The sequence below is a fragment of the Oxyura jamaicensis genome, chromosome 11 (assembly GCF_011077185.1).
Source record: "Oxyura jamaicensis isolate SHBP4307 breed ruddy duck chromosome 11, BPBGC_Ojam_1.0, whole genome shotgun sequence".
Lineage (NCBI taxonomy): Eukaryota > Metazoa > Chordata > Aves > Anseriformes > Anatidae > Oxyura > Oxyura jamaicensis.
In genome coordinates this window covers 10,516,574-10,541,419 of record NC_048903.1, presented here as the reverse complement: position 1 = coordinate 10,541,419, position 24,846 = coordinate 10,516,574, and the positions used below count along the sequence as shown (strand labels likewise).

The following is a 24,846-nucleotide window of genomic DNA, read 5'->3' as shown; positions in this document are numbered from 1 at the left end:
ATTTACAGACAAATGCATAACAGGACACAAAGGAAGCAGAAGTTTTAGACAGGCAAAATACATGTCATGTATTTTTAATAGTGCAAGTTATTAGGATTGTGGGATTGAAGCCTTTACATCAAGGTCAGATGTCTTGGTACCTTACTAGAAGATAATGGTTCCTGCAGGTATCACTTGATGAAAAACTATGGCCTTTGCCACACAGGTCAAAGCATCCCCTTCCAGCCCAAAGAACATAATTAATAAGGGCAGTAACACAGTAGGTAAGGGATAGAACAAAGAAGGCCACAGGCAAAAGCAACAATTAATAAATAATGGTCTGCAACACTCTCATACAGAACTTCACACGTTCAATGTGATAACTAATTAATCATAGCAACAACTTTGTACTCAACGCTGCCTTTCATCCAGCACCTCAAAGTGCTTTACAGATGTTAATTAATACATAGGCTATACTTTAAGGGAAGATATTATAGCATTGGCCTCAGTCAATGTTAATTTGTTCTTCAACAGCATGGCTTGTTGACTTACGCGTTGAAACATAAAATGTGCAGATCTTCCTGGCAACAAATCTGAAAATGTGTTTCTCCATTGAAATATAAGCTATTCCATTGTACTGCTGACAATATGGCACGATCCATCCCTTCACATTGTACTCCAGTATAACCTCACATAACACAGCATGGTTGAAATGTAAGAGGAGATTAACTTTTCACAAGAAAATTGGATAACTGGTATTTTAGTCTGAACATCTGGCACATTTTTAGCTAAACTGTTTCCTTCAAAAGCTATTTTTTGGTGGTGTTTTGCATTCACATAGAACAAATGCTTCACTAACTGTAGTTCAACAGCCGAGACAGAAAGCTAATTTCTTTGCTGTGGTAACCAGACCAGGGCTACCCAACATGACTGGATGTCTACATGTTTTACAATTATTCAAATTCCTCTATTTAGCACTGTAAATTTACACAATATTTTGTATACATACAACCAGTGTCTGGTCATACAATCAATCTCTTGTCTTCACAGCAAACACATGCATGAATGAGATGCAGGACTTATCCAAGATTCCCATTAAAAAAAAAAAAAAAAAAAAAAAGATAATGGATTGTGTTTAAAATTCTTTGAGTGGGTTCACATTGTGCTCACATCCCTGACTGCAGAGTTTCTGAAACAAAACTTTTGGGGGCCCCAATGATCAGAGCTTGGAAAGGTCAGCTATAGGTCCCCTCTGTTACACAGGACACATACAAGACGATTAAGAGTTGGAAAGCTATTACAAACCCTCACAACTTCTCTTTTCCTGTCTTCTTAAATAAAGTCAGAACAGTACATCCAGACAACATCAAATTTACACTGTTAAAAAGCCCTGTATAATCTCCATAATAATAAATGAAGAATGTCTTCTTATGTCATTCAAGTTCTATATCAAAAACATCCTTGAAAACGTACATTTTACAAATGTGTACACACACACTTAAGATGTTGGAATGAAATGCTAAATAAAGGCAATACCAAGCTAATCTAATCACTAAAGCATTAAAATCACAGAAGCTCTGTAATATTCTGCAATAAGCATTTATCATTTTATTTGGGAAACACTTCCCATCTTCATGCCCTTGAAAAATACCAGTGCAGGCTAGAAACAAAATTCCTAACTTTTGAAATGAAAAGAAACCACAGTGGAGCCAAGCCTCACCTTACATAAGGGTTGGAGAAGGAGAACCGAGGAGAGAAGAAGAAAAAAAAAGACTACAAGGACTACATTGAACAGGTGTCTGCATAATGACAACATGAGTAGAACTAATAAACTTAATTTCAGCAAGCTTTGAAGTCAGGTGCAGTCTATTAAGAGAAACTGTGGGTTAGCATTCCTGGGAGCACATCTACTAATAGTATTACACAAATAAGAAGCCATTTCTTCATAAATAAGCAGCTATTTCTTTACTACTTCTATGGTCATAACAAGCTAGTACTTAGAGCTTTCTTTTATCAGTAACTCTCCTAAGATAATGCAAAACATATTGGAAATGGACACACTTTACTATGTCTGTTACATGGCTCTGTGTAGGTGTGTGCACACATGTAGAGCAACTGCTTCTAAATTATGCAAAATGACTACCCATGTTACCTTTCCCCTAACTTGTTTATAATTTTAAAATACAGATAATGTAGCTGGAAAAAGATGAAAAACTTCTGCCTACTGACCAGTATCACATTTCAGCAAGTTTGAAATGTTCTATGTGTACGCTTAGAAATGGCAGTAAAGAACTGGAAAGAGTCAGCCTGTTGCTTGGATCGTGAAGCAAGTAGTCTTCTGCTGCTATGAAACCAAGACATATTTCAGCTTCTCATCCTTTCTCCCATTCAGGGATATGATGAGCACAATGCCATGGACAACCTTCCGACGTTTCTGTCTTTGGGGGCTTACATGTGCTTTTTAATAAGAACAATCCTTTTTAACTTGAGATAAAAAGTAACATAAAAATGAATGTAACTCTCATGTAAACACACATTAAATGTGTTGATACAATATTTGTTTGAATTCCTAAGGGTGCAGGAACAGCAGCCTCCTGACTTCAACAAAACACTGCTGTCTCTTCTTTGAATCTAACATCATCTTCCATTATTGTATCATTTAAATTCTTTTAGACTAAACATAAAGACTGTGCTCTTCAAAACCTAGCATATATGGCATAGCTCGAGATAGTAGATATCTCTATTAAAACCACCTATTCTTCCATGCACCTTTCATTTCACTAGGAATGCTGAAACTTAAAGAACTATGATTACATCAGTTTGTGGCCCACTGTTTTTCTGGTTAGAGTTTTTCTTTTAAACTCATAGTAGATACACATTGTCAAGGTCAGGGATATTAAAAGTGATTTGTTAGATGTAAAATACTGTTTATTATAGTCTAAAGAGCAAGCCAGCTTGAAATAATAAATTAGTGCCAGATGAAAAACTGCCAGAATTCTCTCTTATACATGCCTTTCCCTGGAAAGGATCCCAGATTTTTTTTCTTGATAGGCTTTTTTACTAAAGACTGCCTGACTTATGGAGTGTGAGCAAAAGTTATAGCTTATAAAAGGGTCAGTGAGGAGCATGAAGGGGCTCTGAAAACAACAACAACAAACAGAACTTGAGTACAAACTGAGCTGTGTCTACAGTCTAAATGCTACAAAGCTGATGAACTGCAACAAATGGTAAGAAAAACTTATGGAGCTCACCCACGTAATTGAACTGGGTCAGATACTTGTAGCATCATCAGAAATCTGAAAACTGCACAAAGGAAGAAACCTTGGTTATTCTTCTCTTCACCACTGCTCTGCTTTGCACTGTGTAGTTTCACAGACAGCATACATCTAAAAGAAACAACTTTTCTGAATTATGCATTTCATCCTTAACATGAACTAATGTGATTTTGGAGGAACATATCTTAATATCATGAAAGACCAAAGCACTACTGATGCCAGTAGGAAGGATGGACTTTGCTGAAAGACTGCTCCTTGACCTAACGTAAATGTTGCCAGGTATACTGCGAATTGTTATCTGTAGGTATTCTGAGATGGAAAGTTACATACTTGGAATCGATGTCCTTTTTTTTTTTTATTTTAACTGTGAGAATAAGGAGAAATGGAAAAGTCAGCCTCTTTCTCTCATCTATGATTACTGATTTCACCACTACATGCTGAGAAAGCAGGGTGGGACCATCGGTCACTGCAAGTCAACGTTACCAGTAGGGGCATAAGGAAGTGCTTAAACCCAAGCAGCTGGCTGTTGCTGGGAACCTGGAAAGAAAAAGGGATGACTAGAAATTTTAATTGTATATGTTGCAAATATCATGTAGTTCCAGGTCTGTTGGACTGCTGCTTCCTCACAGATAAGCCAAAAAGTGCCATCAAAAGCAGTCTGCCAGCAATAAAGCAACAAAGAGGCCCCCACCAGAATGGTCAATGCTGAAAATAAAAGTCATGTTATAAATGTTTACATGATGTAAGTTTGGAGTGTAGAGTCCAATAATTCTCACTGGCTCTTCTCTCTCACTTCCGTTCTTGGCAGCTAGATAACAAGTTCAGCCAAGCAACTTACTTAAAATGTACTGACATGAATCCCCATAGTGTAAATAACATATCTTACCTATGAAGGGTGATTATGTTCCCTTTATTCTTGAAAATAACATCTTCCTAGGCTTTTCACGAAAATCAACTGTTTGCATTCTTCATACAGTTTACAGTATAGTCTATAAACACAATACTGAGTATAGCTGTTAATAACTAGATGTTTGAAATGGGCCCAAAACTAAACCATGGAGCTGACACCCCAGAGCACAGAGGAAGTTAGAATCTGAACATTGCATCTCCAGTCTGTCTCTGTGGGAAATGAATTCACAAAGCAATAATAATATCATAAACAGCACTTAACGTGTTAGGGCTGATCCTGCCAACCCGTACTCCTCCAGCACAAAAACTCTTGGCAGGTCTTATGCAGTGCTGAAGTCTCACTGAAACTCTCTAAATGGGCCTTATGTGGGATTTAAGAACAATACCATTGCCAAAGGGTGACATTAACCCTTCTTGCCTGTACCACTGAAATCAGTCATCATGCTGGCGTAAGCAATACATGATATACACAGGTAGGTCAGCCTATACATCACCTCTGCAAAAACACCAGCCATCTGATTCTTGTCATCCTGTTCTGGGATTTTATTGCTAGTGATTTGTAAATAAGGGCAGATAAATCTCATGAGCAAAGAAGTCATGAAACACATTTGGGGCACCTTCTGCAACATTATAATTGCTGTCATCTGCTCCACAGAATCAGAAACTTTTTGTTGACACTTTCTGCAGCTGACAGTCCAGCTAAGTCCGGCTGTATGTTTGTCAGGGACTGGCCTGGAGGGTATCGTACAAGCTGAGAAGGAAGCCAGAGAAAGCAAGTGCTGTGTTACTAGAGGAGGTGCAGACAAGCTGAACATGTTGGAACAGTACAGCTCTGCTAGCTGAGATCTGTCCCCTGTCCTCACACTACTGGCACTGGCAACAGTTTCATTCTCCAGCTGGCTAGATGCGTATCTTCCACAGCAGACCAGCGTTATCCTCCTGAATACCCATGCTTCTTGCCTAGAGACTCTCACAGCTGAGATTTTCTTTTCTCCCGTGACATAGCCACAGACGTTCAAGTTTTGTCTGTATCTTAATAATGCATTTTCTGAATGTGAATTCCTGGAGCAATTCTTTACCTTTCATTCTTCTACAATGTCTAATGAAAGCATCACAAGTGAAAGCACAATTTGGGCAAAAATTCCAGACAGTGAAAAATGCTTTCTGTGCAAAAAAGAAATATGCACATGCAAATACTGCATATTGATAAGGCTACTTGCATGGACAGGTACCATAGGGGTACTTGCATAGACAGGTACACAAAGGTATATACACTACCCAATTTGCATGCTGTCACCTACCATTTGCCTATGAAATTCAGAGGTATATCTGCACCAGTTTATTGCACGTTCTCTTTAACTACTGAATTTTTAATGTGTTTCTTCACTCTAATCTCAAACTGAACTTCCAGGGATTTACTGTGAAAGATGAAAGTGAGTATTTAAAACAAGGGAAATTGCCTTAGCAACACTTAAGTTATTATCACGTTTCAATCTAGACAAGTATCAAAATCTAAAAATAAAAAATAATAAAATAATAAAAAACCACTGACACATACTCTTTTTAAGTTGGAGGTGTAAGATGCCAAGAAGTAATACTAAACTGCAGCTGCCCAAGAAACCTAGCTCAAGACAAGACAGACTGACAGTGTAGATTCTTTATGCTGGGGCAAAGGAAAAATCAGCAGTATGGGTTGGGATCAACAGAGATGCAGTGGTGTGATTCTCAGACAATGTCATCTTACCTTGGCCCTCAGTTTCACTCAAAAGGTTTGTGCACTGTCGGAAGTGATGGGAAACCTTCACAGCAAAAGATAAAGCAGTGCTCAGACAGTATGGGACATGCTAGAACCAGAGCTCAAGAACCTCCTTTTTGACAGCAGCAGTCACAGGAGTGCCTTGACACAGCAGCTCTGAATGCTGTCAGCACGGAGCCTGAGAAGCTCTGCTGCCTTAGCAACATCACTAATTCACCCTCACAGCAACAGTGGGGCTCCATGAGTGGGAACGTTAAACAGTGGGGCTTAAACTTGTCCTAGGATATCATATATTGCCATCATCAGTGATAGCTTTTCTGTTGTACAGCAGAATGAGCGTGTTTCAAGATCCCAACATGCTTAGGAGTTTCTTGTTTGTTCCAACTATTCCCATGAGTTGGGCCCTGCAGAACCACCATCCTCTTAACTTCCACGAAAAGTTCCTGCTCTTCTTGTCATACCTACCCTTTAACTGCTGCAGTATACCAAGCACAAAACCTTTAACTGGAACATAACAAGGTCAACTGGAGAGACACATTATTTTTTTGTTTGTTTGATTGCTCATATACATACACTCATGACTGACCCCTTCCTCCTGACACATTCCCATATGGGATTTGGAGAACATGTCACAGAATTCATACCATTTGAGATTTATTTACTTGCTGTTTTGTAGCCTTCCTTACGGCAACTGGAGCATGAAAGATTTCAGAGATAACTGAAAGTAAACAATGAAAAAAAAAAAAAAAACATCAACAGAATTGCCCATGTCAGCAAACATGGCTAACAGCTGACTGTCAAGTAAAAAAAAAAAAAAAACTATCTTTGTGGTTAAATAAACAGAAGATGAGCTTACTAAAATGTAACTTCATGCTATGTATATATTTGAGCAGAGTTGGAACCCTTTCCTAGCAGAACTTTAGCAGATGTCTATTAAAGCTGCTGCTGGAACACAGTAATACAGCAGGCTGGCTTGGAACTCATCCTCTGGCACACTGGGTGTTACACATGGATTCTGCTTCCACTACAAGACAAAATTCTCAGAAAAGCACCTTTTAAACTAGCTGCTGAGCCATTACACCTTCCCTTACCATCCCTCAGAAAAAAAAAAAAAAAAAAAAAAAAAAAAAAAAAAAAGACACAACTTGGGATAAATACATAAATACTAGGTGTACAATCATATTGCCCATTACTTTTAATAGTGTTACCTCCACTAATTGTAATAATGTTTTCATTTGTTTCTGCTGTCTGGCAACCCCTGGCAATTTTCAAAATTAACTCCTCTTTTCACATAGTGTTTGAGGAACTGAAATGCTACAGCACTATAATATTGTTATAGCTTCACTGCATCTAAAATCCTGCTACTCATTCCCAAATAATTCCAAATAATTTCTCCTTAACACTGAAGATTTCTTTATGGATTTACAGAGCTTATATCTGAAATGAGATGGTCCCACAATATAAAAAGCAATTTATAAGATTTCCTTAGCAGTTACATAGAGATTTTCACCCACAAACTTCAGATACTCTAAAGAAGAGGTAAATTGTTTAGCTTTAGTTCACAGACAAGCTAAAAGACACAGCAAAGACACACCAGCTCTGCAGAAGAGGTGGTGCTGGAACCCAGGTCCTCTCACATTTCCTGTTCCATGACTTATTCACCGGGACTACATTCCTCCCATTCTCTGGGCATCTTTCCACCTTTTAATTAACCTCCAGTAGCAACCATTAACTTGCCTAGAATTACTAAAGAAAGGGGAACTGAAGGTCATCTGAGTATTTGAGGAGATGGGATAGAAGCCCACCAGCAATCTAATAGCAGGCTCACTCCTGGCAGGGAACGTTGCCACATGGTTCTTTCAAACCTTCTCTGGCAGCAGAAAGATACTGCAATGTAAAATACAGCCAGGAGTCATGAAGTCTAATGAAGAGCCAGAATGAATTCCTAGGCTTTTTCCACCTCAGTTCCACTGATACAATGAAGTGATTCCCAACAAACAGCACAATCGTTCGGAGTGCCAGAGCATGAATCAGCACATTGGTCCTCTCTGACCAAGGATTCTCCAGTGGTTATCACACTATTCTGCAAGGCCTTTGCTCTACTCAGATCTCCTCTTGCCAACAAAATGAAACCTCCCGTGTTCGTTTTTTGAGATCTGTCATAGCACCTCGTTCAGGGTAAAGCAGTCTCACACTAACTTATTTTGCACATTTCAGTTCTGTAGAGGCTCAAATCAGTTCAGACACTACAAGAAATATGTTAAAATTTATCCTTAAGCACCAGTAGAACAACATTTACATGCTGTCATGTACAGTAATTGAATATCTGCTTCTCTCAGGCATCTGACAGCCAACGTTCAGTGACTGCACTGTCATCTTCTTGCATTTTTTCCACACTCACTTTTTGACATGGGACAACCCTACCAATATCCTGCCACTCAAGGCTTAACAATAACCCATTTGAAAGTATAAGTATTTTGTGTCCTGTACATATTCTAATACAATTGAACTAAATCAAAGCAGTAGATACAAGCATTCTGAATAACAGGCCACATTTATTTACAAAATGCATAGGTGTCCAAGAATTAACTCTACTGAAAGATGCAGGCATTTTGAACCATAACATAGGAGGAAGGTAGGTGCCTTAGAAACAAACTGATGTAAAAACCTGACACCTAATCTGGATATGCCCTAACTTCCGAGGAACCCTTGATGCTTGCCACATATTCTTATTTCTTGAGTTCTGCTCATCACCTACACAACAGCTAACCTGGATCAGGATGAAGGAATTCAGCAGCAATTGCCCACCAAGGCCTCTTGACTAGCTAGACGGTCTCAGCAATGCCTGACAGCAATCCAAAGGCCTCACTCTTTCAAAACACAGAGAGCAATGCACACTCTGTCGAAGCCATGCTCATGTGCAGAAAGTAATTCAGGACTCCGTGGACCAGCAGATAAAAAGGAGAAGCCAACATGAACTTGTCTCTCTCACCAGGTGATCAGAGAGTTCACCTGGGAACTGTCTGAAACTGGGACTAGACCCTGAGTCCTTAGTCACTGACGGATTCATTTCCTCACTTGCACTCATCCTGTCTCACACAGTCTCATCTTCCTTCTCACAGGCAGCAGGCACCACAAGAGGGGTAAAAGCAAGCTCTCCTGCGAGGAAGAAGATACAAGCTGGAGCCTCTTCTACCTGAGGAGGCTCTGAACATTGGCTTCCTCATTAAACTGCTGGACAGTTATACACAAAAGTGGGTTAAATCACCTTTTAAAAGAGTGATCTCTACTTAATTCTTTCACAGAACAGGAGCCACTGCACATCTTCAGGAAGGTGGCTTGAGCTATGAATCCACAGCTCCTGTTCTGTGGGCCCACATATCTGCCTGCATGGCTACGTATTCCCATGGGAGAGCCAGTGCCCAACACACAGAGCCAATGTAGGGCTCCGCTCTCTCCAGAGGCCAGGTGCTGGAAGAGAGCCCTACAGGACATGGTATGCAACCACTTGTACAGACTGGAATGAGACCTGAGTGAGCAGAGGTACCAGAGGTTATTGATACAAATATGTTAACTTCATGCTCTGCCTATGCTGGTTTACCCTCATCAGAAGAATGGCAGGCTGTCCCGTAGGAACAATACTCTAACCCAATTACACCATTTCTCATACTCAAACCAGCTCGTTTGGTTTCACCTTGGTATCACTGTGCGGCCTCCCCAGTACTCCATTAGGATGTTAAGCCAACACTGCCCAAGAACTAAGTTCTTACCTGAATCTGTCCTCCAAGTCTGAAGATCTGGTCAAAGTACACACAGCAGGAGTTTCCCTCATCTCACTGAGTGCCCCATGACCACTGCCTTGCATTTCCCTCCCAGATTAATCCAGCTCTGTTCCCTTGCAAACTGATCAATGCAAACTGTCTACTATGCTGAAAAAAGTAAGATAAAAGAAAATTCAATCAGAGGATGAGAGCACTGAAAGGGTAAGGGGAGAGCCCAAGCCTAGAATATGAAAGTGTCTACCCAGAGCACATCAAGAGTTGACTGCGAGGTGACAGGATCAAACTCATCTGTCTTTATTGTAAAAGGCAGCTATGTCACCCATCCATACAAACAGGGAACTTCATTACTCTGCGACTGGCAGCTCAAAATCTTGCAGAAGTGAACTGAGCCTTTCAGGGATGCTACATTAACTCAGCTAAACTGAAAAATACAGACACTTTCTCTGTACAACATGTAGCAGTCATGGTCTGCCATTAGGAAACCAAAGTCCTTGTGCAATCTCAAATGTCTCAACTCTGTGCAAAACAACATAAAGCTATCTGAATCCAAATGTGACTTACCAGTATGAAAACCCTGAAAGTGCCAGTCTGCCCTTTTTGTTGTGCTTCTGTAATGAAAGGATTAAGTATATCTTTTAAAATAAGTATAAAAATTGCATTAATATTGTGTGAATTGTGAGAATAAACTTTGACAGACAAAAACAGAATTCTGCAAGAATATCTGACAGACGTTTTACTGCTTTACAGTGGTTCTAGCCAGCACTTCTGCAACAGAGGGGAGTTTCAATTACTCTGGGGCACCAGGCACAGATTGAAACTCATATTTCCTTATCTATTTAAAGTTGCTCAAATAAGCATAAAGTAATGGTGTAATCAGAGAAACTGTTTCCATTAATCTTTATTTAGATTTTTTTTTTTTTTTAATCAGGCCATAAAGTTAGTTTATAGCGACGATCTTCCTTTGCATGCAATCTCACAAAGCACACAATACCTGCGGGTTTACCCAGGCAGAATTCCCACTGAATCTGTGGGGAATTTTTCTTGATTATGGAGTACAGAATCATTTCCAGTATTTTACATAAGTTATCTCTAAGATGAGTATTGCCAGTACTGGAGTAACTTTAAATAGAGAAGTAGGATTAACTCCATTGCAGCTTTTGCCTGAATTCTGCTAGCTATGACATTTTGTAAGTCCAGAACCAGCTGTGATTAAGGTCCCCGGGTGTATGCTAGGGCAGCCCAACATGTGACATTCTGCATTTAATTAGAACTTTAACTGAAATATATTGAGGCAAAAGTCAGGATAAAAGGTGCTCCTCCCCTTCATTCAAAGAAATTATACTCTCCAACACACACGTGAGAAAATTATACTGTTTCAAACCCTAATTAGGAAGAAATAGAAAAACAATCCAGTTACATCACATGTATTCTTTTAAGTTATTCATACAGAGCATGCAAATGTCATATCTTCATTGCGAATAATAAAGGCATGCATTTATACCTAATATGCTAGCAATTGCAGTAGATGATGTAACGCATATAAAGCAGAATGCTAAAGAGGACAGTCTCATTTGGTAGGTTTACCTGAAATAGGGAAAAAAAAAAAAATCACAAAACCAAGATACTCCCATTAACTTCAGCAGGCTTTGGATCAGACTCTACTTGCCTGCCTAATTAGGGCTCTCCTAGCTTCCTGGCAGCAAAGTTTGAAGAGGCCACCCTGCCAAGACCTCTCCTACTTGCTGCTGACTCTACTACTCCCCCTCCCCAAGGAGGTGGGGGTTCTACAGCACAGAAACCAAATACATCCTTTCCAAAACTGCCAAGACATGTATGAATCCAAATGTGCAATCCAAAATTCGGTTCAGCTTTAACAATCTTTCCTTTGTCATATGGAAATTATTGCACGCTCCACTCCAAGGAAAATACAGATATCCCAAAGTCTTACTCAAAAGCCCAGCTTTTAACACTTTGAAGTAAACTACATGAGTTTGAAAGCTTTTGGCTAGCTTCACCAACCAGTTTCATCTGATGTGTCTTAATTGCCATCTAGTGGTAATATTGCATAACTCCTCCTCTCGACGTTTCTCACATTACAGCCCTTAGTAGATAAATCATGTGCGCTCCATCACAAACAAACTTGGAAGTTTGGAGGACATAACTATCCAGAAGGTGTTTGTTTTGGCTCAGCGCAGCTGAATGCAGTGATTCCTTTTCTCTGGGCCAGGGAATGTCTATAAAAAACAAATGACAGTGATTCTTTTTCATCCTCAAAAACAAAGCTATGCCTAATTGGAATAAGCCCCTCACTTTTGTAAGGTCTGAGAAACAAAATATTTCTGTATGTTATTTCCAAAGTGAGGTTGTCAAAACTCTGGAAAGATTTGGAGTAAAATGCCAAAAGCCTAGACTACACCTACAGCAACTCCTGGGCATTAGTAACAAGAAAATACTGCAATGCTTAGGAATCATAATTCAAATCCCAAACATTTATAGGGAAGGAAAAAATAATTCTTCACTGATAGATTATTAAATCTTTAGAGCTCACTTGGCAAGCATGCTAGCCCTAATTTTCAAATATATCATCAAAAATCTTTTATGTTTCCAAATGTAAATCACTGAGCCTACCAGCAAACTCATTAAGCAAAACCAATTTCCATTTATAAGAGCTTAGATTCATATTTCCAAATACCTCATTTCTATCCCTCCAATTAGCATGCCACATATGGAAAATATACCAGATACCCTTCAACTTTTGTCCTCAAAGCTATGAAAGAACCAAGTGTTCCTTATTTCCTGATGAATCCTTAATTACCTGTAATGTGACATATTCCTCCTTCTTTCTTTTTGATCCTAAAATCTGAAAGGCGAAGCCAGCAAGGCGTACTGTCTTTCCCTGACCTTTTCATTCTATATATTTCTTAGTCACAGACTTTAAAAAATAAACACTTGCAAATGTGTAGCATCCATCTGCATTCCCTTGCTGTCTGTCAGTCTCTTCATAGACCTGGTAGTCTCTTTGTCGTTGGCTCAGCTAGATTCATAGCCATGATCAGTTTTTTCTCAAAGGACAACAGAGATGTGCTGGACAGCGAACTGCTGCCTGCCCAGTATGGTGCCAGAACCATCAGACCCCAGGCATCTTAGTGGTCATCAGACTTTACAGCACAATTGGCATTTTTTGTGACATTATTTCACATCTCAAATCCTGTGCAATAATGCAGGCATCACTGGCTGACACAGACGGCAAGGGAGAAACAAATGGAGTCATCAAATGTATCTGTGCCTATCCCTGCTCTAAGAACATTCCAGTACCATATCATTCTTTTTGATAATAGTAAAGTACATAAAAGAACATTTTTGACTTAATGAGCCTCAAAAAATTCACGTGTCTTTATTTAGCAGCTTCATCCTACAAGTTGCCAGGTAAGCCAAAGACTCCTACCTGCAAAAGAACAGCCAACTGGCACGTGGCACTTCACTATCAGCCTGGAGTTCCGATGCTAATGAACCTCAGTCAGGGCTGCATTAGCATTTAAGAAGCGCTTTTTTTGAAAGTTTGGAATCCTGAAGTTAATATCTGCTCTATACATGAGAAGAAGACTATTGCATTAAGCTGGCAGAGCTTACACTGGCCAGACATATATTTACAGTTTCAGGCCAGCCCTATTCTGTGTCCAGATCATGAAATGGTACTTAATAGTTAGAATAAAGACAGAGGAGACACAGCTATACTCGTAAGACTGCCACTGCTAAGGACATTGCTTAAGAGTGGTTGTACTAGAGTCAGATAAAAATACAGCTTTGGTGGATGAGCTGGGTCTACATTTTGTCTGGGTAGCATTGTGAGACAGCTAAAGTCATCTGCATGTTGCTCTCATAACCTGTGAGAATGGTATAAATCTATTCATCTCCTTTTCATTTTTATACTCCAATCTACTTTGGAAAGGGAGGGCACCAAAGCCACTTAAGCAGTTTTCCAGACAGCATGTCCAGCAAGGTAAATCTGCTTCATAGCATCTGTGGCCTTGTCTGAAGGAGATGGTCTCTCTGGGCATGTTCATCTCATGGCAATTAACACAGGAGTCCTGTGTGTCAGAGTAACACTTCATGGTATGTGGCAAGTAAGGACAAAAAGAGTGTGACCTGCCTATAAAACAATAACCTTATTGAAAGAAGTTCATTATCCTGAAGTGATCTGATCTTATTTGTTAATACTGCCTTTCTATTTAAGGCTCATGAACACTCAGCTACAAGAAAAGCCCAATCACATGCTCAAATCCATGTTAAAGTACAAGCACAGTTTATAACTCAACACTTTCTGAAATATTATGTCCTTGGGACACACAGTTTCTGCTACAATCAGTTATTTTTATTTCTCGTGTAGCAGTGATTCCATCTGGAAACAACAGAGTTATCTAGTTATCTCCTATCCAACAAGACAGTGTGCTTCCATGTGCTACGTGTCACATCCCCTGGTATCTCGGCTTTCCCCAGACTTCAGGGTTTCAGTTAAAAAAAAAAAAAAAAAAAAAAAAAAAAAAAAGGAGAAACAGGCGGTGGCTTGTTGCATAAGGTATGCTCAGCTCCTGACAAGACTGGCAAACGGTTAAGGAGGCACCAGGCACCAATCGCTAGGACAATTCTCTGGGTGATTGCTCTGCAATGTGCAATGCCATCTGGGTCAAGTCTGACCAGCTACAAGGAAACTATCAACAGAGACTGGGTAGGTTTTTATTGCTTGGCTACTTCGCTATATTTAAAAGCAATAAGGCCCATCTGACACTTTAGCGCATAATTCAAGGTGCTCAAAGTATCAAAACAGACAGACATTTTGTGCCAATCTACTAATAGCCATTAACATTCTTAAATGAAATAACCCACATCTCAATGCCAACATTAGTTTAATTACTTACTGCGCTCATAGGGACTAACTTTAAACCATACAAACAAAACTGCAAAACAGTAAGTACTGTGGGTTTTTTTAAAAAACATGGTTAATAAAAGAGTAGTAATAATGTATCAGAAAAACACAGACGCAACATAATAATTATCCGTCACACTTGCACAGCACGTTTCATCTGAGAAACACACAGTACTTGAAAGACTAAAATTAATTCTAATTAAACCTCTCAGCATCCTATGTTGTTATATGCCATTTACAGAGTGGTAAGTGAGACTCAGGGGTTAGGTAAGTTGCACAGGATGATACAGCTATGATACAGCTTGTCGTTCATGGAATCAGACAAAAAATCAAGATCCTGGATTCTAGTCCTGTTTTCACTGCTGGGCTACCCTGCCTGTTTTGCTCAGCACGAGGTTTTCTGCCACAACAGAAAGACAGATGAGACCAAGGGAAGAGAAAGCTATTTATATTCAAAAATTGTGAGATTTAATGGCAAGCTAAATTGTTTTAATAACTGACTATTTTCTTCAGGCTCTACATATGCTTCTCCATTCCCCAGTTTTTCATCTCATATAGAGTCTAAGCATGTTGAATCAAGCACCGTCAGGACAGAAATTACCTCTGGAAGGGAAAGGTTTTGTCTGTCCACACAAGATGCATTTTCCAAATCTAGAATGATTTCAAAATACATATAATAGCACAGCCATCACAAGTGGAGTTTTCCATTAGAAATAATTGTTAAAACATACATATTTAACTAACTGTATTTTAATGAGACTTTTTTAATTATTCAGTGCTCAGGAAAGGAGGGAAACTGAAGAAGCCAGACAAGAGAAAAGATAGTGGGGGATGAGAAAGAAAGAAGGTGCCGATCAGATAATTGCTCAGACCAAAGATAAACACTTTCTAAAGCATTCGAATAACATTTCACATTAAAAGAGATGTAACATCTGCAAAAGAACAACATTTTTTTCCAGCCTTTTTCTTGGCTTATTAAATAATTATAGCATAAGACAAAGCCTTTTCCAGCCAGTGAAACTTGTTAAAAGTGCCTCAGATTTATTATTTGAAAATAATTAGCAAACATAATGATCACAGCAATTATTTGCAGGTCATCAGGCAAAAGACATCATCTACAAGAACCAACCACTATGAATACAGATACCCTGGTTTCAATGTCATTCAAAACGTAATTAATTTTCACAAAGAATTTGGCACATACATGTGGACGTTTGGAGAGTGGGGATATAATGGTTACTATTCACAAGGGAAATTCAAATTTCATAGTCCTGTAGCACACATAATTCCTACTGGCCAAATGACTGTGAAACTGATAGTGTCTAAATGCAGTTTGTTATACTGTTGGTCCTTCCTATATGAAGGGAAACAGGCCAGAAAACTATAAATCTAATTGTGACCTTCCATTAAAGGACAAGATCAAAGGATGAGGTAAAAGACAAGCTAAGTTATTTTGCTTAAAATAATTTAAATGCATAATAAACATACGATTAAGTCTATTTAAATGTATGTTGAATTCACCCATTTTTTCACAGAGAAATGATTAACTTCATGAATTACATTTGTGCTACAGTATTGAAAAGCCTGGCCTACAAACCATTTATAACACTAAGCTATACAGAGCCACACAGATCGCAGGGTAGCTGAGGTTGGAAGAGATGTTTGGAGACCTCCAGTCCAGCTGCCAAGCTCAGCACAGGGCCAACTAGAGCACTTTGCTCAGGGCTCAGCTTTTGAATATCTCCAAGAGTGGAGACTCACAACCTCCTTGGGCAACCTGTTCCAGTGCTGGACTACCCACACAGTGACAGTTCTTCCTCCCACCTAGTTGAAATATCTCGTGTTACAGCTTGTGACCATTGAGCTTGTCCATTTGTTGCATGCCTCTGAGAAGAAAGAATGGAAACATTAAATAATTCCTTGCTGAGCCTCCTTTTCCATAGAGAATGTCTTTGGCTTTTTTAACATTTGCTATCTGAATTCCTGGATCTCACCTGTATAACCCACAAGCATAAAGATGTTTGTTTTTCTTTTTCTACCTAAGATTTGTTGGGGTTGGAGACCAGCTATTTCATGTGGGTTTTGAACAAACTGTAATTAATTAAACTGGTTAACTGGAATCACCAACAGAAAAACCTTAGCATACATACCGGAATGAACAAGTAAACTAATACACACGCACACGCACACTTAAAAAAAAAAAAAAAAAAAAAAAAAAAAAAAAAAAAACTATATGCTGTAGCCCTTAAGCTTTCTGATAAATACAGAAGTCTTGATTTGGGGAAACATGCTTTAATAACTTGAAGTCACATTGTAAAATGATGAAGAATCAGAATGAGAAATCATATGGTTTTATACTGTTGCTGTTTCCCCCCTAAAGCACTCCAGAAGAACTTTTGGAATGAACATTGATGTATTTATAGTTAATTATGTGCACAGAACTCAGCCTGACCACAAAATGTGATACAGATTCCTGTATATTGCTCTTGATCCACATTGGTGGCAGGGGGAGGGAGGGAAGTTTGATACCAAAAAACACAGCTAAAAAGTGATAATCATTAGCCATCACTAATGCCCAATACATTCCTATTACAGACTTTGTTCACTGCCCAGACCACCAGGTAGAGCCTCATTCTATACTATCGTCATTTGGGTACCAGGTGCATGATGAACACAGACAAAATGTGATACTGGAAGAACTCAGGCTGAGAGAGAGCTGAAGGCTGCTGTATTGCAATAGCAGATCACCTTGCCTCACATTTACCAATCTTTTCCTGAGGAAAACATCTTTCATATGAACTTCCACTTCCTAATTTAGCAATACCAACTTCCTCTTTTTTTTTTCCTTTTTTTTTTTTTTTTTTAACTCTCCCAGCAGCTTTTCCTGTTTAAAATATTTTGCAATTCTGTTCATTCTCTGCACTGCAGGGGGAAGGGTTGTGCTGTTTTGTTTGTTCTTAACACAGAGCTTTGAACTGAAACCATGATGTTATGTCGGTACAGGACACTGTAAGGAAAAGGACAGGATACCATGCTCTAAAGGTGAGAAGATTCCTTGATATCTTCTTGTGCTTGCTAAACCTGAACACATGTATGACAGATAATCCTACTTAATAAGCAGACATTCATTTAATGCTTTTACAATCCTGGTTTTCTGAGAGTCTATAATGCAGTTTTTATTCACTTCCATCTACAAAGTAATTCAGATTTCCACAAACTGATACTTTTTAAAGAATGAAGAGATCAGTCTCAAACACTTCAATTAAAATTCACTCTTCTCCACTGCTGCTCTGCAAAGGGGAAAATGGAAAAAAGAACAAAAAGACTGGATTAACTCCCGTGGGTTCACTGACCAATGTCACTGACAAAAATCAGGATACAAAAACTTTTTTTTTTTCCACCTCCAACCCCCATGCCATTTGTCAGAACTAGAGGAATCAGAAAGAAAAAAGTGTTACAGAGTTTCTGCTTTGCCACAATGGCCTCCAATATTACTTTCAATGCAGCCAGTCACCTCTAAAGTAGAGGACTGACATGTCAGCCATTTCATTAGAGCGACACAAGAAGAATGACTCTGTGGTTAACACAGAGCATTGAAAGGCAGCAAGAAAGGGTCCTGTTCCTGCCTGATACATCGACAATCTGTAGGAATCAGGGCCAAATTTGATCGTTGTGAGTCAAGGCTGAGATTCACAGAAGTGTTAGTTCACAGAATCCTGCCTGAGATACCTGACCTCCTCGCTCAGCTTTTCAGAAGCACTGAGCACCAATAGTTCCTCTGAAGACAACTACATTTATGATTATCTGGCATGGTAAAGTCATCAGCATCCAAAGCTAGGCATCCAAAGTTTGAGGCTTTACTTTGCAAAGGTAAAGGCCCAGTCTGTAGGATGCATACACTGTGTTTGGTAACTGAAGTGTTTACGTGCCTCTCAAAATGGGTTAGTGTTTCTGTAATAGTAGGATCCAAAATTTGTGATGAGACCAGAGGCATTGGCTAAGTAATCCACTAATACAGGTAAACATGCTTCTTTTAAAGAGTTGCTCAGCTCTCAGATGTTCTTAGATTAATGCTAGTGAAAAACAACATGTTAGTATTATGAAATAAAAATAACCAAAGGCTCAATAGAATAGGCACTTAGAGATTCTATTTATGAAATGATACACTGTGAGTTTTCAGGAATACACAGAAGTGAACAATGTATATTTATATACCTCACACATGTATGCAGCTAATAGTACTTTGCAATAAAAGGATGTGTTTTCAACCTTTTATTTTTCCCCATAACTTTTGTGTATAGCTTACCTACTACATTTGGTTTAATGCAAAAAACTGTACCACCACAGATTATCTGTTACAAATTACTTCTGTATCATCTTTCATTTTTCTGTGTGTAAAGGATCATTTATTTGGTCTATTTCTTATGGAGATTCCAACCTTATTTCTATAAGGTCTCAAATATTCTTGTGATGTCAAGCACTGAGGAGTTGTCCAGTCTTCCACACAGCTACGTGTCATGCTGCATGGCAGACTGCGTTACAAGTTGTGTCCAGCGTCTCCACTTCTGCTGGAGTGAACAGTGGAGCAGGTGGGCTGTCAGGATTTGTCTGAAGATCAACAGAGAAAAACCTACTGGAAAAGCCTAATGGAGCATTTTCTTTCAAAGCTGCTGGGGTGTATAAAAATAAGAGTGCTTGCTGTGAGGGCGAAGAGCAAGAGAAGGCACAGAAACAGGCAAAGGTAGGGGCCCACTAACAAATTGCCGAGGATTTGAGGTGTTATCACCCTGTCCATGCTGCTTGGACAGGAGCTTGCTTTTCTCTTACATGCCTAGATTCTTACTGTTCATTTCTTAATTCAGTGACCATGCAAAGGGACTTGTTGTTTTGGGTTTTATTTGTATAGGGGTTTTGTTTGTTTTTGTATGAAGACCAATAGTTGCCTGTAATGTTATCCAACAGTTTACATATAACTCTTTCAGCTTTTTCTTAAACTCAAATTTTACAACGTTACAGGATGTCTCAAACCAATACAAGAGGCCTCTAGTGCAGGAAAAGAGCACCCAGACACTACACCTACAAAACAGCTGACCACTGAAAAGCCACTGTTAGCCTTCAAGAATTAGCTCTCTAATAACCATTTCATTTTCAAACGGTTTTCCACTCTTAGTCTCACAGATCTGCACCCACAGATCTCCTCAAGAGAGGGAGAGTTTTCTTCCAAAAACCTTAGAGCTACTTCAGTTTCTGACAATTTATTTCTTCCCTTACCACACGTCTGTCCATCTCTCCAGTCTTCTCAGCCTTCCATCTGCTACGGAAATTGCACCAGCTCATTACTGTGCTAGAACTACTTAAACTCTCAGAGCACACTGAACTCCTGCATGTTGCCTTTCTAGGCTTGAGCTCTATTACGTTCCACTGTGCAGTCACAATATAATGTTCATGGTGTAAGAAACACAGGGAATTAATCCTTAGCAAATGTTTGTAGCACTCAGTGGGTGAAGGACAGCAAGATGTCTCTTCCAGTGAGTGTAAGTGGCTCCATGCAAAACCAAACTTCAGTTCAAGAAACTGCCAATGAAAGAAACTGCCGTTGACAAGCTGGCTGGGAGAGCCCCGCTGAGCACATTGCCCTTGCCAAATCATCCACTCCATTCACTGTGTGAAGGCCATGCTGCCTAACACAGGGGTATGGGTTTTGCAGCACAGGAAGGAGGGCAGAACGAAGCTGAATTAGCCTCTGGTTATGCACAGGACCACAAGAGCGCAGAGGACCTTGTACCCACTGTGCATACAGGTCACAGTGCTCTACAGCACACATTGCATAGCAGGCTCACAGTACCAGCAGTGTGGCAGCCCTTCATGTCTGCAGGAAATGAGAGCAGCTAACACAAAGCATTTGGAGCACATCCACACTGTATCATGTGCAGCTGTCCCTGACTACAGGTCAAAGAAGTCATTTTTATGGACTTAACTCTAAGATTCTGAATATAGTGAATAAGGTTCAATCCATCCAAGCTAAACTGATTCCAATATCTAGACTTTTATCCAGAATCATTCCAACTCTGCCAATTCTGCCTATGTAACGCAAGCTCACCACTCATGTCATGGCACCCAAAAGACTTAAATATCCAGGGTGTAAATCACCAGACTGGGCTTCTGTCCTCACAAAACATTTCTTCCCTTCTGCTCTGCTAGCTGCTTTTTGTCCCAGAAGAGAATCAAACAGAAAATGAGAAAACAGAATTCAAGAATTTTCAGAGAGAATCAACCTACATGCAATATACCTGTATTTATGGGCACCAGGGTGACCTTCATTATCCTTGGAGGCACAGGAGAAACTGAGTTTTGATTCTCTTCAGGTGCCTGCCTCCCTGATTCATGTTACCTTTTCACCCCAGTTCACGTTCTTGCAAAGAGTATGCAAAAAGCAAAGAAACAACCACACACAACTAGGGGCAGTGCCCTGTTTTACAACACAAAGCAGAGGGCTGTAGGCATTCTTCAGAAATTGAAAAGCTAGCAAAAAAAGGGTGTGTCAGGGTATATGAATTTTACCTTCATAATTACCCTGTTATTTAAAGCTAATGAATAATTACTACAGCAACCTCGCTGTCATGCAGCATACACCTACTCACCCACAGCTCAAGATGAAACCAAAGAATCACATTTGGGGCCCAGTCCTCCAAAGATACCTAGAGTTTAATGCCCGCATCCATGGCATTAACCACTGCTTACTGAATCAGATCCTTAACTGATGTTTGTTGGTTTCAAAACAGTTTCAAGTTAATCACATCCAGTTGTGTTGTTTCTGTTTGTTTGTTTTTAAAAATACTTCAAAATTCTTTGTAATTACTGCTCCATTCAAGTCTACATTCACCAACAGCTTCTTTACCTTCTAGCATTTAAAACTTTTTTACATTCTGAACTTTCCTTCACAGATGCTACTACTAACAAGCGAATAAAAAATAACTTCATTAGTACATGATCCACAGTAACTGAGAAATTCAAGCAAACCAAGTTAGCTGAAGGTCTGTGTAACTTTTACAACACTAAAGGAATAATACTTTATTACCCCAACAGGAAGCAGGTAGTCTCCATTTAGCTGTATTATCAACAATTAAACCACTGCTTCACACTAAAATAAAATAGAAATAGGCCTGCCTGAGGCAAATGTGTTTTTGTTTGTTTGTTTTAAAAACATCCTTGGAAGGGCACATGAAAAGAATGCAGGCTGTCTCACAGAGCAAAGCACTGACCTTAGCTCACTTCTGGTGGGGGTCCCCTTTGCCTCTCCTACTGATGTTATCCAGAGTCTGTGGAACAGGCAGCCAGAAGAGAGGAACAGGTCAGCCCTTCTCCCCACATCCTCACTGCACAAAGCCTCGTAATGGGCAGAACCCAGCATGCAGGCTCCAGCTCAGTTCATCTACAAATAGTTATTTATGGTCCCAGTTCCAGAGTTCTGGCAAAATGCTCATTTTTGTATTAGCACTGAAGATAATCAGGGTATTTTGTTTTGTGACATTTGTTATTTCCACTAAAACTGAAACATAGTTATTAAGTAGGACAACCTACACAGTAAAAAAAAAAAAAAAAAAAGTGCTCATCACTTAAAATCTCTGTTCAGAACTCATTCCTCTTCCCCACATCAATGCAGTTTTGCAACCTCATATATTTCTCAGCCAGAGCTACAGTTTGCTGGTACGATGTAAGAGCATAATTATCAGCTATGTGTTATACTACATATATTGTACTGACATAAAGCAGAGATTGTCAGAAAAAGTCAAGATGCTTTCTCATGGGAGCACTATAGTGGAAGTTTATCACTCAAAGGCATTCCACCTTTCAGATAGCAAACATGGTACAGTAAGTCAGTATTAGCCTGGGTGCTGTTCTGCTCATGCCCCCCTTTTAGACTGCTTTTTCCTCTAGTACAGGAATTGTGCAGATCGGCAGCATGTCCAAGTAAGAGCCTGCCATACCACAGGGTTTTTCCACTGGGGTCTGAGCTCTTCCCTGGAAACCATTTCAAATAAATGTTTGTTGCTGTAAAAAGAGATGGGGGAGTAACACAAGAAAGGTCCCATTAGCTGTCCTTCTGTGGCCATCAGCAGGGGAAAAGCCACAGGTCTTGACATTGTACCTAAGTTTATCATGGCTTCAGTCCCCTTCAGGGTTTTTCCTCTTCCTTGTCTTCTCATCAGGAAGGTAGACTGAAGATAGGGTAGAAAGCATGAGGAAAAGAATAACGAACGTGTGTCATGAAGTCAACAAACAAGTCCCTTTCCACTAAAAGAGATGAAGAAGAAGGAAGGGGAAGACAGCTTGGGTGTGGAAGCAGCAGTTTGTGAGTTTGCTTTGAGACTTTGTTCCCCTGAGTTTGCAGATGAACAAAGGCAAACTAAAGGGGAGAGTCAGAGCACAGATGTTGCTGGCTATTACATCTCTTGGGATGCTGTCAGGAGTACAGCAGCATTGGCGCTTGTCACCTTACAACATGTACCAGGCCACTTCTCTCCCTTTTGCTTTGGGGACTGACACACTTTTAGTTAGCTGACTTGTAACAGTGCTCCTGAGCGACCCCACGGAGGCATGGTGAAAGGCAAAAAAAGGCTGAGCAACTAAAGCTAGTGACTGTGCTTCTCCAGCTCTGGTTCACAATTCACCAACACGGAAAAAAAATTAGACAGTCAGATAGGACAAACACTGCTGAATCTTTGCTATTAAATGAAACCAATGGTCATTATTTCTGCACCTGCCTTGTAATTGTGACAAGCAGGGTAAATGCAAATGCACTGTGGTTAATTTTAGTTTTCTGAAACCACATAAAAATGAAGCAAAATGTGGATTTGGAATATTATCCATGTTGAAACAAAGCTTTATAACACCTTCTGAGACAGCCATAAAACCATTGCTGCATATCAAAACAATGAAAAGACAGCCCAGTGGATGTTAGTGTGGCAGCTTTACAGTACATTACACCTCTTAGCTATTTTAATAGATGTATAAGAACTGAATTTCCCAGTTGTTCTGCCTACCCACAGGCACCACTGCCTTGGATATGCACCACTGCCATGGATATAAGTCATTCACCCACTCACTGTGTACAAAATATTAGATACTGAGTGCCCAGGACCCAGACCGATTGCTCACAGAAACAGAAGGACCATGAACAGCTACTCTGTGAGGCAACACCCAGGTCCAAAAGCTGTCATTTTCTTCCCTCAAAACTACGCTTCTTTTCAGAAATGCAGAAGCTCTGACAAACCACAGAAACAGAAAGAGCACAGCAGACGGTATTTCAGTTTGATGATATATCCTAGTACAATAACTCTAAACCAAAAAGGTGGACATCAGAGACCGCACGAACACTTTCAGAACATCATAGTGAAAGGTGCCTGTAATGAGCTTTATATTCATACTATGAGCAAATCCATTATCCAATATCCTCAACAGTACTTGTTAGATCTCATGGATTAGGAGCTTTTGTGAAGCCTTTGTAACATGTTTCTCCCCATCTCTATTTCTATCTATCATTAGTTTTCGTTTCCAAGGGAGCTCCCTAGGCATTAGCCTTACAAAAGTCACCTGAATTACTGAGAAACAGGGAATAAAACACCTGCAGGAATTTCACAGCTGTGCCCAGAGGTTTCAACCATTGTATACATTATTTTCAGACGATGCCCAGTTTCCAGGCATTTTGGTCCACGTGGGGCTATGCTTTTGATCTATTGTATCTTTCAAGAGCCAGTTTCTTGGTCTATTGGGTTTTTGATTACCTGACAGGAACTTCTATTTATTTCCTAGCAGTGAAGCTGAAAATGTCTGATGATTTAATGAGTCTACAAGTTAAAATCATTTTAAAATACATGCCATCCTCAGAGATCAAGAGGGCTCACCACATTTTTAGATCCTGTATGTTTTACTAAGCAGAGAATAATAAATGTCACAAAAGACATTCAATAAACCAGAAGAATACTATTTAAATGATTTGTGGATGGTCAGTCAGGGAACATTTATTGCATTTCTGATGTTGGAGGATTATTTAATACATGTCCAGAAACAGACAGAAGACAATTTATACAAAAAGACCACAGGGAAGTCATTCACCACCACAACTCAACACTAGACAGTTCTTGGGTGCCCTGTGAACTGCAAATTTGGTGGCATCACAATTTTATATGACTAGAAGCCCATATCACAAACATCATCTGT

At 39.6% G+C, this 24,846-nt stretch overlaps 1 long non-coding RNA gene across 1 annotated transcript in view; it reads right to left on the bottom strand.

The window, feature by feature from the left end:
• Positions 1-24,846, bottom strand: part of LOC118172969 — a 156,991-nt gene that overhangs the window by 120,443 nt on the left and 11,702 nt on the right. The window lies entirely within an intron of this gene.